The sequence below is a fragment of the Aedes albopictus genome, chromosome 1 (genome assembly GCF_035046485.1).
Source record: "Aedes albopictus strain Foshan chromosome 1, AalbF5, whole genome shotgun sequence".
Lineage (NCBI taxonomy): Eukaryota > Metazoa > Arthropoda > Insecta > Diptera > Culicidae > Aedes > Aedes albopictus.
Genome location: NC_085136.1, coordinates 171,505,690 through 171,521,665, shown reverse-complemented (window position 1 = coordinate 171,521,665; position 15,976 = coordinate 171,505,690). Strand labels below are relative to the sequence as shown.

General features: G+C 40.6%; 1 long non-coding RNA gene across 1 annotated transcript; it reads right to left on the bottom strand.

Moving 5' to 3' along the window:
- Nucleotides 1-13,724: 13,724 nt before the first annotated feature.
- LOC134286124 (uncharacterized) lies at nucleotides 13,725-14,921 on the bottom strand. The gene is made up of 2 exons (XR_009996847.1): nucleotides 13,984-14,921; nucleotides 13,725-13,918 (listed from the first exon to the last, which is right to left on the bottom strand). It is a non-coding gene; the product is annotated as an uncharacterized LOC134286124 (long non-coding RNA).
- Between the last annotated feature and the right edge of the window lie 1,055 nt (nucleotides 14,922-15,976).

Genomic DNA, 15,976 nt, shown 5'->3' with positions numbered 1-15,976 from the left:
CTCAAAATTGAGTAATTTTTTTTCCAGCGATAGCGCTGGCACAAGTGCGAAAATCTTATCAGTTTAAGTCGTATAATATTCTTGCTGATGTGAAGAATATAGCGCATTTAGTTCACCACTGGACTATCGCACTAGTTTTCACGAGTGCGAAATCGCTAATAAAAGTGCGCGATTGCATCAAATCAACTCGGTGTCTTCAGAGCACTTGTTCACCATAGATTGAAGAAATAGTGCGCCGAAGACATCAACCTGATTTGATGCAATCGCGCACATTTATTTACGTTTTCGCACTTACGAAGTCGCAGTGCGCAGTCCAGTGGTGAACTAAATGCGGTATAGGGTAAATCGCCAATTGTTGCACGGCTAAAAATTTTCCAATTGTTGCACACCCCATAAGAAAAACATGGAGTGTGCAACAATAGGCGAGTTTTTAGCCGTGCAACAATTGGCAAATTACCCTATTATACGGCCTAAATTGTTTAAATTTTTGCACTTGGGCCAGCGCTACACGCTAAGAAAAAGTTACTCTAAATTGAGTAAGATTCACACAAAACTGAGCTTTGTCGGGGTCCGTGGCGCAGTGGTCCACACGTTCGCTTCATAAGCGGATGGTCATGGGTTCGATCCCAGCCCCGGCACTTGCAGTTTTTCGTCAGTTGCTCTTTCTCCCAACTGACACCTGACCCTCTTCGAAGCATATGCTCTAACGAACCCGGAAACTTGGATATCGGCGAACCGCAACTCATAATGGCAGACCCCCAATCGGACTGGAAAAGGAACAGCAGCCACACATCAGCATCATCGTGCTCATCATTCTACCGTGGACAGGGTAGAAAAGTTGAAGCAGCACACAAGGCACCAGTTCGATATACACGCTAAGAAAATGTTACTCTAAAATGAGTAAGATTCACACAAAACTGAGCTAAACTGGAACAGCTCAAAAAATGAGTAAATTGCATTTCCAGCGATAGCGCTGGCTCAAGTGCAAAAATCCAACCAATTTAAGCCGTATAATATTCTTCACATCAGCAAGAATATTATACAGCTTAAACTGATGAGATTTTCGCACTTGGGCCAGCGCTAGCGCTGGGAAAAAAATTTACTCAATTTTGAGTTGTCCCACTTTAGCTCAGTTTTGTGTGAATTTTCTGACCGTGTAGTTAAAATTAGAATAGAATACATGTAGGCGCTGCACAAAGTGTAAGTGCAGCGTCCAATTGGAATCGCTCAAGTAGTGCCCTAGTGGACAAAAGAGCTGTAAATTAGGTTAAGTGATTAAGAATAAAAAAAAAAACTGAGCTAAACTGGAACAGCTCAAAAAATGAGTAAATTGCATTTCCATCGATAGCGCTGGCCCAAGTGCAAAAATCCAACCAATTAAAGCCGTATAATATTCTTCACATCAGCAAGAATATTATACAGCTTAAACTGATGAGATTTTCGCACTTGGGCCAGCGCTAGCGCTGGAAAAAAAATTTACTCAATTTTGAGTTGTCCCACTTTAGCTCAGTTTTGTGTGAATTTTCTGACCGTGTATCGCTGGAAATGCAATTTACTCATTTTTTGAGCTGTTCCAGTTTAGCTCAGTTTTGTATGAATCTTACTCATTTTAGAGTAACATTTTCTTAGCGTGCACACGGTGTTTTGTGTGAATCTTACTCATTTTAGAGTAACTTTTTCTTAGCGTGTAGACAGATTTTCTTAACAGCATTGTGTAGAAATATTTTTCAGTGCAGTAGAAAGAACACGCCATCTATTTGAGATTCTTTTATCGACCCCTTTTCTATTTACCAATACGTGCACGCACGCTAAGAAAAAGTTACTCTAAAATGAGTAACCGCACGCTAAGAAAAAGTTACTTTAAAATGAGTAAGATTCACACAAAACTGAGCTAATCTGGAACAGCTCAAAAAATGAGTATACACGCTAAGAAAATGTTACTCTAAAATGAGTAAGATTCACACAAAACTGAGCTAAACTGGAACAGCTCAAAAAATGAGTAAATTGCATTTCCAGCGATAGCGCTGGACCAAGTGCAAAAATCCAACTGGTGTTAGCCGTATAATTTTCTTCACATCATCAAGAATATTATACGGCTTAAACTGATGAGATTTTCGCACTTGGGCCAGCGCTAGCGCTGGACAAAAAATTTACTCAATTTTGAGTTGTCCCACTTTAGCTCAGTTTTGTGTGAATTTCCTGACCGTGTACATGCACGCTACGAAAATGTTACTCTAAAATGAGTAAGATTCACACAAAACTGAGCTAAACTGGAACAGCTCAAAAAATGAGTAAATTGCATTTCCAGCGATAGCGCTGGACCAAGTGCAAAAATTCAACTGGTGTAAGCCGTATAATATTCTTCACAACATCAAGAATATTATACGGCTTAAACTGATGAGATTTTCGCACTTGGGCCAGCGCTAGCGCTGCACGGTCAGAAAATTCACACAAAACTGAGCTAAAGTGGGACAACTCAAAATTGAGTAAATTTTTTATCCAGCGATAGCGCTGGCACAAGTGCGAAAATCTTATCAGTTTAAGCCGTATAATATTCTTGCTGATGTGAAGAATATTATAGGGCCTAAATTGTTTGGATTTTTGCACTTTGGCCAGCGCTATCGCTGGAAATGCAATTTACTCATTTTTTGAGCTGTTCCAGTTTAGCTCAGTTTTGTGTGAATCTTACTCATTTTAGAGTAACATTTTCTTAGCGTGTGGACAAAAAATTTACTCAATTTTGAGTTGTCCCACTTTAGCTCAGTTTTGTGTGAATTTTCTGACCGTGTACGGTCAGGAAATTCACACAAAACTGCACGCTAAGAAAATGTTACTCTAAAATGAGTAAGATTCACACAAAACTGAGCTAAACTGGAACAGCTCAAAATATGAGTAAATTGCATTTCCAGCGATAGCGCTGGCCAAAGTGTAAAAATCCAAACAATTTAGGCCGTATAATATTCTTCACATCAGCAAGAATATTATACGACTTAAACTGATAAGATTTTCGCACTTGTGCCAGCGCTATCGCTGGACAAAAAATTTACTCAATTTTGAGTTGTCCCACTTTAGCTCAGTTTTGTGTGAATTTTCTGACCGTGTGAGCTAAACTGGAACAGCTCAAAAATTGAGTAAATTGCATTCCCACACGCTAAGAAAATGTTACTCTAAATTGAGTAAGATTCACACAAAACTGAGCTAAACTGGAACAGCTCAAAAAATGAGTAAATCGCATTTCCATCGATAGCGCTGGCCCAAGTGCAAAAATCCAGTCAGTTTAAGCCGTACACGGTCAGAAAATTCACACAAAACTGAGCTAAAGTGGGACAACTCAAAATTGAGTAAATTTTTTATCCAGCGATAGCGCTGGCACAAGTGCGAAAATCTTATCAGTTTAAGTCGTATAATATTCTTGCTGATGTGAAGAATATTATACGGCCTAAATTGTTTAAATTTTTGCACTTGGGCCAGCGCTATCGCTGGAAATGCAATTTACTCATTTTTTGAGCTGTTCCAGTTTAGCTCAGTTTTGTGTGAATCTTACTCATTTTAGAGTAACATTTTCTTAGCGTGTATAATATTCTTTACATGATCAAGAATATTATACGGCTTAAACTGAATGGATTTTCGCATTTGGGCCAGCGCTATCGCTGGAAAAAAATTTACTCATTTTTTGAGCTGTTCCAGTTTAGCTCAATTTTGTGTGAATTTTCTGACCGTGCATCGATACCGCAGCCCCAAGTGCGAAAATCTCAACAGTTTAAGCCGTACACGGTCAGAAAATTCACTCATTTTCGAGCTAAAGTGGGACAACTCAAAATTGAGTAAATTTTTTTTCCAGCGATAGCGCTGGCCCAAGTGCGAAAATCTCATCAGTTTAAGCCGTATAATATTCTTGATGATGCGAAGAATATTATACGGCTTGAACCTGTTGGATTTTTGCACTTGGGCCAGCGCTATCGCTGGAAATGCAATTTACTCATTTTTTGAGCTGTTCCACACGCTAAGAAAATGTTACTCTAAAATGAGTAAGATTCACACAAAACTGAGCTAAACTGGAACAGCTCAAAAACAGCTCAAGTGCAAAAATCCAACTGGTGTTAGCCGTATAATTTTCTTCACATCATCAAGAATATTATACGGCTTAAACTGATGAGATTTTCGCACTTGGTCCAGCGCTAGCGCTGGACAAAAAATTTACTCAATTTTGAGTTGTCCCACTTTAGCTCAGTTTTGTGTGAATTTCCTGACCGTGCAGTTTAGCTCAGTTTTGTGTGAATCTTGCTCATTTTAGAGTAACATTTTCTTAGCGTGTATAATATTCTTGGTGATGTGAAGAATATTATACACGGTCAGGAAATTCACACAAAACTGAGCTAAAGTGGGACAACTCAAAATTGAGTAAATTTTTTGTCCAGCGCTAGCGCTGGCCCAAGTGCGAAAATCTCATCAGTTTAAGCCGTATAATATTCTTGATGATGTGAAGAATATTATACGGCTTACACCAGTTGGATTTTTGCACTTGGTCCAGCGCTATCGCTGGAAATGCAATTTACTCATTTTTTGAGCTGTTCCAGTTTAGCTCAGTTTTGTGTGAATCTTACTCATTTTAGAGTAACATTTTCTTAGCGTGTACGGTTTAAACCAGATGGATTTTTGCACCTGGGCCAGCGTTATCGCTGGAAATGCAAGTTACTCATTTTTTTAGCTGTTCCAGTTTAGCTCAGTTTTGTGTGAATCTTACTCATTTTAGAGTAACATTTTCTTAGCGTGTACACGCTAAGAAAATGTTACTCTAAAATGAGTAAGATTCACACAAAACTGAGCTAAACTGGAACAGCTCAAAAAATGAGTAACTTGCATTTCCAGCGATAACGCTGGCCCAAGTGCAAAAATCCATCTGGTTTAAACCGTACACGCTAAGAAAATGTTACTCTAAAATGAGTAAGATTCACACAAAACTGAGCTAAACTGGAACAGCTCAAAAAATGAGTAATCGCTGGACAAAAAATTTACTCAATTTTGAGTTGTCCCACTTTAGCTCAGTTTTGTGTGAATTTTCTGACCGTGCACGGTCAGAAAATTCACACAAAACTGAGCTAAAGTGGAACAACTCAAAATTGAGTAAATTTTTTTCCCAGCGCTAGGCTGGCCCAAGTGCGAAAATCTCATCAGTTTAAGCTGTATAATATTCTTGCTGATGTGAAGAATATTATACGGCTTAAATTGGTTGGATTTTTGCACTTGAGCCAGCGCTATCGCTGGAAATGCAATTTACTCATTTTTTGAGCTGTTCCAGTTTAGCTCAGTTTTGTGTGAATCTTACTCATTTTAGAGTAACATTTTCTTACACGCTAAGAAAAAGTTACTCTAAAATGAGTAAGATTCACACAAAACTGAGCTAAACTGGAACAGCTCAAAAAATGAGTAAATTGCATTTCCAGCGATAGCGTTGGCCCAAGTGCAAAAATCCAACCAATTTAAGCCGTATAATATTCTTCAGATCAGCAAGAATATTATACAGCTTAAACTGATGAGATTTTCGCACTTGGGCCAGCGCTAGCGCTGGAAAAAAAATTTACTCAATTTTGAGTTGTCCCACTTTAGCTCAGTTTTGTGTGAATTTCCTGACCGTGTAGCGTGTGGTTTAAACCGTACACGGTCAGAAAATTCACACAAAACTGAGCTAAAGTGGGACAACTCAAAATTGAGTAAATTTTTTTTCCAGCGCTTGCGCTGGCTCAAGTGCGATAATCTTATCAGTTTAAGCTGTATAATATTCTTGCTGATGTGAAGAATATTATACGGCTTAAATTGGTTGGACTTTTGCACTTGGGCCAGCGCTATCGATGGAAATGCAATTTACTCATTTTTTGAGCTGTTCCAGTTTAGCTCAGTTTTGTGTGAATCTTACTCATTTTAGAGTAACATTTTCTTAGCGTGTATCATCAAGAATATTATACGGCTTAAACTGATGAGATTTTCGCACTTGGGCCAGCGCTGTCGCTGGAAAAAAAATTTACTCAATTTTGAGTTGTCCCACTTAAGCTGTAAATTGAGTGAATTTTCTGACCGTGTGAATCTTACTCATTTTAGAGTAACTTTTTCTTAGCGTGTAGAAAAGGTGTCGATAAACGAATCTCAAATACACGCTAAGAAAATGTTACTCTAAAATGAGTAAGATTCACACAAAACTGAGCTAAACTGGAACAGCTCAAAAAATGAGTAAATTGCATTTCCAGCGATAGCGCTGGACCAAGTGCAAAAATCCAACTGGTGTTAGCCGTATAATTTTCTTCACATCATCAAGAATATTATACGGCTTAAACTGATGAGATTTTCGCACTTGGGCCAGCGCTAGCGCTGGACAAAAAATTTACTCAATTTTGAGTTGTCCCACTTTAGCTCAGTTTTGTGTGAATTTCCTGACCGTGTAGATGGCCTGCACACACGCTAAGAAAATGTTACTCTATAATGAGTAAGATTCACACAAAACTAAAGTGGGACAACTCAAAATTGAGTTAATTTTTTTTCCAGCGCTACACGCTAAGAAAATGTTACTCTAAAATGAGTAAGATTCACACAAAACTGAGCTAAACTGGACCACACGCTAAGAAAATGTTACTCTAAAATGAGTAAGATTCACACAAAACTGAGCTAAACTGGAACAGCTCAAAAAATGAGTAAATTGCATTTCCAGCGACAGCGCTGGCCCAAGTGCAAAAATCCAAACAATTTAGGCCGTATAATATTCTTCACATCAGCAAGAATATTATACGGCTTAAACTGATAAGATTTTCGCACTTGTGCCAGCGCTATCGCTGGATAAATAATTTACTCAATTTTGAGTTGTCCCACTTTAGCTCAGTTTTGTGTGAATTTTCTGACCGTGCAGCTCAAAAAATGAGTAAATTGCATTTCCAGCGATAGCGCTGCCCCAAGTGCAAAAATCCAACTGGTTTAAGCCGTATAATATTCTTCGCATCATCAAGAATATTATACGGCTTAAACTGATAAGATTTTCGCACTTGTGCCAGCGCTATCGCTGGATAAAAAATTTACTCAATTTTGAGTTGTCCCACTTTAGCTCAGTTTTGTGTGAATTTTCTGACCGTGTATAATATTCTTCACATCATCAAGAATATTATACGGCTTAAACTGATGAGATTTTCGCACTTGGCCCAAAGTATCTAAATACCAAGGTACACGGTCAGGAAATTCACACAAAACTGAGCTAAAGTGGGACAACTCAAAATTGAGTAAATTTTTTGTCCAGCGCTAGCGCTGGCCCAAGTGCGAAAATCTCATCAGTTTAAGCCGTATAATATTCTTGATGATGTGAAGAAAATTATACGGCTAACACCAGTTGGATTTTTGCACTTGGTCCAGCGCTATCGCTGGAAATGCAATTTACTCATTTTTTGAGCTGTTCCAGTTTAGCTCAGTTTTGTGTGAATCTTACTCATTTTAGAGTAACATTTTCTTAGCGTGTAAGAGATTTCCGCTAATATTCGCGGATTAGTGAGAAAAGGAAAAAAGCAAAAAATAGTTATGAAATTTGTGCTGATTTGTATGGGCGCATCACTATTTAGCAAACTTTCTTAAGAAATTAAGCACTCCCATCATAGAAGCAATTATTTAATTGCATCTCACAGGATTAAAAGTGACTTCCATGCAATAAAACAGGAAATATCGCAATTTGAAAATCGGTAACAATTTTTTTATAATTGGTTCGAAACATATTTTTTCAGCATTTAGAAACATCCAAACTACTAAAACTTCACAAACTTTGCTGAAATAATGACATTTTAGTGTAAAAACACCAACTTTTCATAACTAACGCAGATGTGTTGGTGAGTCTCATTTTTGACATTTGCGGGAATCTCTTACCTTGGGTATTTAGATACGTTGCACTTGGCCCAGCGCTATCGCTGGACACTTGTTAGGCCAGGACTACAAAAGGTCACTCGCTAAGAAAATGTTACTCTAAAATGAGTAAGATTCACACAAAACTGAGCTAAACTGGAACAGCTCAAAAAATGAGTAAATTGCATTTCCAGCGATAGCGCTGGACCAAGTGCAAAAATGCAACTGGTGTAAGCCGTATAATATTCTTCACAACATCAAGAATATTATACGGCTTAAACTGATGAGATTTTCGCACTTGGGCCAGCGCTAGCGCTGGACAAAAAATTTACTCAATTTTGAGTTGTCCCACTTTAGCTCAGTTTTGTGTGAATTTTCTGACCGTGTAGGTACTCTACTCTTGGTACCGACGTTAGCCAAGTCGACATCTAAGATGGCCAGTGTTTCTAGCAGGATCTGACCCCGCTGGTTCGTGAAACGGCTTCCCCATTCCACAGCCCAGGCATCAAAGTCACCCGCTATTACCACCGGCCTTCGCCCTGTTAGCACGGTCGTTAAGCGGTCCAGCATTTGCGTGAACCGCTCGATCGGCCACCGCGGAGGCACATAACAGCTACAGAAGAAGACCCCGTTTACTTTGGCGACCACGAAGCCCTCGTAGGTAGTAGACACCAACTCGGGGTATTTACCCGTCGTCCATATCGCCGCCATTTTCCTGGTCCCATCCGAGGCCCAGTTGCCGTTGCCGGCGGGTACTCGGTATGGATCCGAAATGATGGCGATATCCGTCTCCCACTCAGAAACCGCCTGACAAAGCAGTTGCTGAGCCGCATCACAGTGGTTCAGGTTCAGCTGCGTTACCTGCACTGTGATTTGTTGTTCACTGAGGCTTTCTTAAAGGCCGGGCACCCTGGACCACCCATCGGATGTCTGTTTTTCGAGGTTTTCCGGGTACAGATCATGCAGATGGGCGGACTCGTGCAGCTTTGGGCCTTATGACCTTCAGCGCCGCATCGCCTACATAGTTTGCGCCTGTCAGGGCCTTTGCAGTCCTGGTTCCAGACACCTGAAGCAAACCTCTGGTGTCTCGTGGAATGTCAGGTGACATACACACCAGCCCACCTTTATACTCCCTACTTTAACGGACTTTTTAACATCCGCCACAGGTAGCTGAACCAAAGCTATCTGTGTCCCTGCTGGCCCTCTCCGTAGCATAACGGCTGCGGCGGCCACCTGCACATCGCACCGTTGCCGCAGTGCCGTGACAAGCTCTTCCACTTCGGTGATCTCGTCAGTGTCTTTGACCTTCAGAGTCGCCTCATGTGTCAGAGCCCTCACCTGCACACCCTCACCAAGGACCTCTTCTACCAGCCTCTTGTAGGCGGCGCCCTTGTGTTCCTTCTGGCGCTTCAGCTCCAGGATCATCTCACCCGTACGAGTACGTCTAATACTGCGTACGTCGGCTCCAAGACCCTCAAGCTTGGCGTCGCTTCGCATCGTCTTCAAGACGTCCGAGTACTTAGACTGTTCCGTCTTGATGACGATAGCGTCGCCTTTCTCGCGCCTGGCACCTGCCTTCCTACGCCTTGGCTTGGCGTCCTGCACTTCTACCTGCGGATTCACCTTCTTCTTCCTCTTCCGCTCTACCTTTGTCCAAGGAGGGTCCTCTCCTTGGATCGCCCTGCTCTCTGGCTGCTGAGGGCCCACCAGTGGTCGCAGCCCCTTGTTCCCATCGTTCCGGGACGGGCCAGCCTTTTCAGGCCCACCCTGGCTGGGGTCTGACTTTCCGGCGTTATTGCCGACTTTAGGGGTTATTATACGCCTGGCCTTGCGGGCGCCGCCAGACAGCTCCTCACCTGACGGCTGCCTCGCTCGCTTCTGCGAATGCTTGTCACGAGCATTCGCTTCCACACTCTTCGGACTACCTGCGAAGGAGAAGGCCTCCGTTTGTGTAAACTTCGACGCATTCTCCTTTGCGGGTTCCGCCGCTGCAGCAGCCAGCAACGCGACCGCGTGCTCCTGCTTGGCCTCATCGACAGACACTCTAAGTCGAAGCAAGGCCGTTTTCAGGTCCTTGCTTATATTTGACTTAGTTGTCGCAAAGTCGATGATTTTGCCAAGCTGCTGCTCAGCTACCTCTAATTCGAGCCGTCCTTTTCCTACTTCTTGGCTGATGGCCCTCAGCAACCACGCTCCGTCCATAACCTCCGCCGGCTGGCTTGCCGTAGAGTGGACAGGAGCTCCCACGCTTGAGCTACGTAAGCAGCTTCCAGCACCTGACTCCTCACTTCTAATTGTTGGAGACCTCAACAACCCACTTCTTGCGAAGGGTTGATCGCACCACTACTTCCACCTATGTTTTGTTTTGAATTTTTGCTCATATCTTATTCCCACGAGTTGCACGGGAAAGAATGTCCACCACGCCAGAGCCCTGCATTAACGCGGTAAGGGACAGCTTACTGTGGGGGGTGCCCAGTAGTATGGGACACGCTTGTATGGAAAAAACAAATCCTCGCTCCAGTTGACTTTTTGGATTCCATTCAGGTCCCATATGAAGTGTACAAAATTTCAGCCCAATCGGTGAAACTACACACTAAGAATAAATCGCCGAATTCTGTGAAATTTCACCGAAATCTCAACAGCAGAATTTTCGGTGAACTGTTCGGTGATTTTTTGATTCACCGAACAATCTGTGAAAACTAAAAATGCCCATCTGTCAAATTCACCGAACGTTTCGGTGATTTGTTTTACAGATTTTCTGTGGATTCTTTGTTTATTTTTGTTGATTTCACAGAACTTTCGGTGATTTTTCAGTTGGCTTAATTGCAGTTCACCGAACTTTTCGGTATTTTTTTTCAGTTTTATTAAATCAAAATAAAAATAAAATTTAATTTGTTTTAGATTTATTTGAAATGGATATATTTATTATCTGTAAATGTGTTATTTGATGGCTTGATACACAATTCACGAAAATAAACGGGTATTTTTCCAATAATCGTTCATGTGACGATGCAAGGCGGCGACTCATGCGGGCACTTTACCACGGCAGAAACAACCACTACAAACAAATACATATTATTAAGGTACAATTATATCTTACGGAAAATATTAACCTACCTCTCATTCTGCTGCTGATAATGGTCTTAAATTTGTTGTATTTTTGAGTTATTTTCTGATTTTAAGTTTGATTGATTTTGCCAACTACACGGAATAACAATGAAAATCAATCATTTTGACAACCCGCGCTTGGCGTTGGCCAAATACTGCTTTTACAGAATTTCGGTAAAAATAGCAGCGCGCGGTAAACATTTTGATGTTCACCGAACCGTAACGTAAAAATTTCACAGAATTCGGTAATTTGTTTGCTTTTACCGAAGTTTTCGTGAAATTTTGACAGTTGGCTTGGAAAACATTGAATTTCACAGAAAGATCTGTAAAAGCATATTTTACAGTTGACGTTCTGTGAAATCTTTCACAGAATTCTGCGATTCATTCTTAGTGTGTATAATTTAGCGCAAGCGGTTCAAAGTTTGCATGGATTTACTATGGGAAAAGTTACACTTTCAAACAAAAAATTCCAGAGGTCGCCCTTTGTCTCCTTAATTCAAATCGATCAACGTTTCTTGTAAAAAAATCATTAATGAAACTTTCTTTCGAAGACCGCAAAACGATTGGATGCTTGTAGAAAAAGTTATTGATTTATTACCAATTAGTGATCCAACGAACGGCTTTTTGTTTTGTTTTATCAGCAGCACTGCTGCTGCCGTTGTTGCATGGGGTGGCGGGAGGCATCACCACCCACAGAAACAGCAGCAGCCAAGGCAGCAGCTGCAGTGCTGCTAATAAAACAAAACAAAAAGCTGTTCGTTGGATCACTAATCGGTAATAAATCAATAACTTTTTCCACAAGCATCCAATCGTGTTGCGGTCTTCGAAAGAAAGTTTCATTAATGATTTTTCTACAAGAAACGTTGATCGATTTGAATTAAGGAGACAAAGGGCGACCTCTGGGATTTTTTATCTTTATTAACTTTTCCCATAGTAAATCCTATGAAAACTTTGAACCGCTTGCGCTAAATTATAGTTTCACCGATTGCGCTGAAATGTTGCACAGTTCACATGGGACCTAAATGGAATAAAAAAAGTCGACTGGAGCGAGGATTTGATGTTTGTCCCATACTAGTGCCCAGGTACCCCACAGGCTCCGTTAAAGATCGAGCATCTTTTTCACCCCCTCGATCACTCATTCCTCGGCACGGGTCGCTTGACACCTTGAATTGGGGTTAGTAGTCCTATTCTTAGCCGGCAACTACGCGGCTGACTCGCAAGCGGGGGGGGGGGAGGGGTGCGTCAGGCCCCAGGACATCCGTCTTAGCTTAAGGTGAAACGGGACGCCGTGTTATTTTTCCTATCTTGCCTCTCTTTCTAACAATTTGCCTCGCGATTTTAAAGATGGTAATCTCGAGTTCTATCGCACTGAAGATGCTGAAAAACAATCAGCATATGCACTGCAAGTGAGCATACACAGTGATAGGTTTTTGTTGCAAAATATGAAGTAGAATCTGAGATTACCATCTTAGTAGCAACAGAGCAATGGCGGATATTTCCCCGACCGTCCCGTCCACCCTTAAGAATATATTTTTGTAACAGTGTGTTGGCGCTTAAGCGGGTTTTGTTTCTAGGGTTTGAGTTTGAAACGAAATCGTTTTAACAGTAATTATACAACGTTCGATTCAAGCGAAAACTATATGTTTTGCCTGAATTTAGGTTAAAGTGCTCGAATCAATAGTTCATGATAGTTAAGTGAGAAAATTCATTCTGGGGGTAATTAAAAACGTCCAAATACCAGCTAGGAAAATTAGAAACAAAAACAACAGAACACGGAATGCGGAAATGGATAAAATCTAGTACTGCATACTAGGTTTCCTATAGTGAAATATATAATTATGATCGGTCTTTCCCTGTTGCCGCGAAGAAAACAGCTAATGAAGAATCTGTACCACCGTGTACCACCACACGCTAAGAAAATGTTACTCTAAAATGAGTAAGATTCACACAAAACTGAGCTAAACTGGAACAGCTCAAAAAATGAGTAAATTGCATTTCCAGCGATAGCGCTGGCCCAAGTGCAAAAATTTAAACAATTTAGGCCGTATAATATACCGCATTTAGTTCACCACTGGACTGCGCACTGCGACTTCATAAGTGCGAAAACGTAAATAAATGTGCGCGATTGCATCAAATCAGGTTGATGTCTTCGGCGCACTATTTCTTCAATCTATGGTGAACAAGTGCTCTGAAGACACCGAGTTGATTTGATGCAATCGCGCACTTTTATTAGCGATTTCGCACTCGTGAAAACTAGTGCGATAGTCCAGTGGTGAACTAAATGCGCTATATTCTTCACATCAGCAAGAATATTATACGACTTAAACTGATAAGATTTTCGCACTTGTGCCAGCGCTATCGCTGGAAAAAAAAATTACTCAATTTTGAGTTGTCCCACTCTAGCTCAGATTTGTGTGAATTTTCTGACCGTGTGCACACTCATTTTAGAGTAACTTTTTCTTAGCGTACACTGAAAACAATCCAAACGTCATTGCTACGTGAAAACATACGTGATTTTTTTCCATCGTACTTTTCACGTAGCACCTACGTGATCCTAGGTAACAAAATGAATTAATGAACTCTTTTCAATTCACTCAGTCCACCGGATAACAACATCAGAGCTACGTGTTTTTTCAATGACATTCACCAAGTGATTTTATGAGACCTAACTGGTATTCTAGTGGAATACCCTTTACGAATCCCTTCCCTAGAGCTTTTGTATTTTATCAACATAATAAAATGAATTACTCTAAAATTAACAAGACTTTTATTGCTGAACTAAAGGAAAGTTATTAATATGGTCGAAATATATAGTCGAATAGTTATGCGCTCATGAACGCTCTTGATTTACGGCGTAGTTCCATCGCTGCAGGAGGAAGCAGGATCGCAAATGGCAACAGGAGGAGACAAAAGCCTTCATCGAGGTAGTCGTCAGCGATAGTCTCTGTATTAACGGAATATTGGATACAGTTAGAACATTTTCGATGCACAGCATTCTGTAGTATTTACCTTTAGTTCTAAACGAACAAAAAAATGTTCATGATAGATTTTTCTCCACAAGATCAGCCGGTTATTTCTTCGTGACATTTTGAACTCACATACCCATTTTGCGATTAAGTATTTGTAAAAAGTCATGCTCTGTGAAGGAAGAGGATTATAAAGAATAGATTAAACAGAAAAAATATCCAACCTACCTTCCAAATTATCAAATAAGTTTTGTAAAACATCGCTCCACTAAAGTCTGTTTTGAATGGCAGCCATCTTTAAACTTTATCACAACACAGAATGAACCATGGAATGAAGTCGATCAGAATGAATTGAAGCATGCACGCGATTTTCACGTAGGTGAGATAGGTCAACCACAGTAAAAATGATCGGAGCTGCAGTTCATTCTTATTTAGCGGCCGGTAACTGTTACCTTTATCAGGTGAATTTAAGAAAAAGTTCATTCCTAGCGATTTACGTGATTCTTCACGTGGCAATGACGTTTGGATTATTTTGAGTGTAGAAATATTTTTCAGTGCAGTAGAAAGAACACGCCCATCTATTTGAGATTCTTTTATCGACCCCTTTTCTATTTACCAATACGTGCACGCACGCTAAGAAAAAGTTACTCTAAAATGAGTAAGAGTACACTTACTTTAAAACGAGTAAGATTCACGCACACGCTAAGAAAATGTTACTCTAAAATGAGTAAGATTCACACAAAACAGCTTAGCTGAAATGAGTACACACGCTAAGAAAATGTTACTCTAAAATGAGTAAGATTCACACAAAACTGAGCTAAACTGGAACAGCTCAAAAAATGAGTAAATTGCATTTCCAGCGATAGCGCTGGCCCAAGTGCAAAAATCCAACTGGTTTAAGCCGTATAATATTCTTCGCATCATCAAGAATATTATACGGCTTAAACTGATGAGATTTTCGCACTTGGGCCAGCGCTATCGCTGGAAAATAATTTACTCAATTTTGAGTTGTCCCACTTTAGCTTCAAAATGAGTGAATTTTCTGATCGTGTAGGTCAACCATGGGAAACATACTCGAAAATTTTGGACAAAATTGGATCTGATTTCTGATGCATACGGACGACATCAAGATGTACTACATCTGTGCCACTTGAGAACATGATATTCAAGCCTAGATCAGTATGCTCTACTTCTGTGAGACTTGGTAGAGGAAGACGTGACAGTGCATCTGCATGATGCATGTATTTGCCAGGACGGTGTTTGATTGTATAATCGTAACTGGTTAAAAGCAACGACCATCGTTGTAATTTAGCAGCGGAAAGTGCTTTTTTATGGACCTGAGCATAGTTAGTCTGTGCTGGAGTCAATGTAGATGAAGCGAAACATATCGGTTTTTCGACTCTTCCGACGACAAAACGGCACCCACTCCGTAGGGGTTAGCATCGACAGCTAACGTTATCGGTTTTAAGGGGTCGCATGGTTCAAGTAGATCGTTGTCTACGAGCAACCTTTTCGTTTTCTCGAAAGCAACTTGAAATTGTGATGACCACAGGAATCTACGGTATTTCTGTAGTAAATCATACAACGGACGAAGGTGAATCGACAGATTCGGAAGGAAACGGTGGTAGTAGTTTAAGGTGAAACATCAAGAAATCCCATTGCAATTTTGCATACAAACTTTAGAGGCACAAATCTGACGAACGAAGCATCGAATCAGATCGCACTTGTTTATCCTGGCTTTGATCACTTGCAAAAGGAGCCAGCTGTTCCAAATCGAGTACATATGTTTATGAAAAATATTTCAGGTAAACTCAAATAAATTGTCAATTTGTTCTGGCAACAAAAATAACAACATTCGTTGTCGTTGTTTCGAGCTATTATGCCACGGCTTCTTTTCGTCCGTAAATATTTGCTGTTTTCTCAAGTATTTTAGTGAAAATATTACCGAATCCGCTTTCCTTTCACGAATCACTCCGTATTACAACGTGTTCTGTTGAAAAAGTATCCAAATTGGCGATATTGTGCTAGTAAGATGA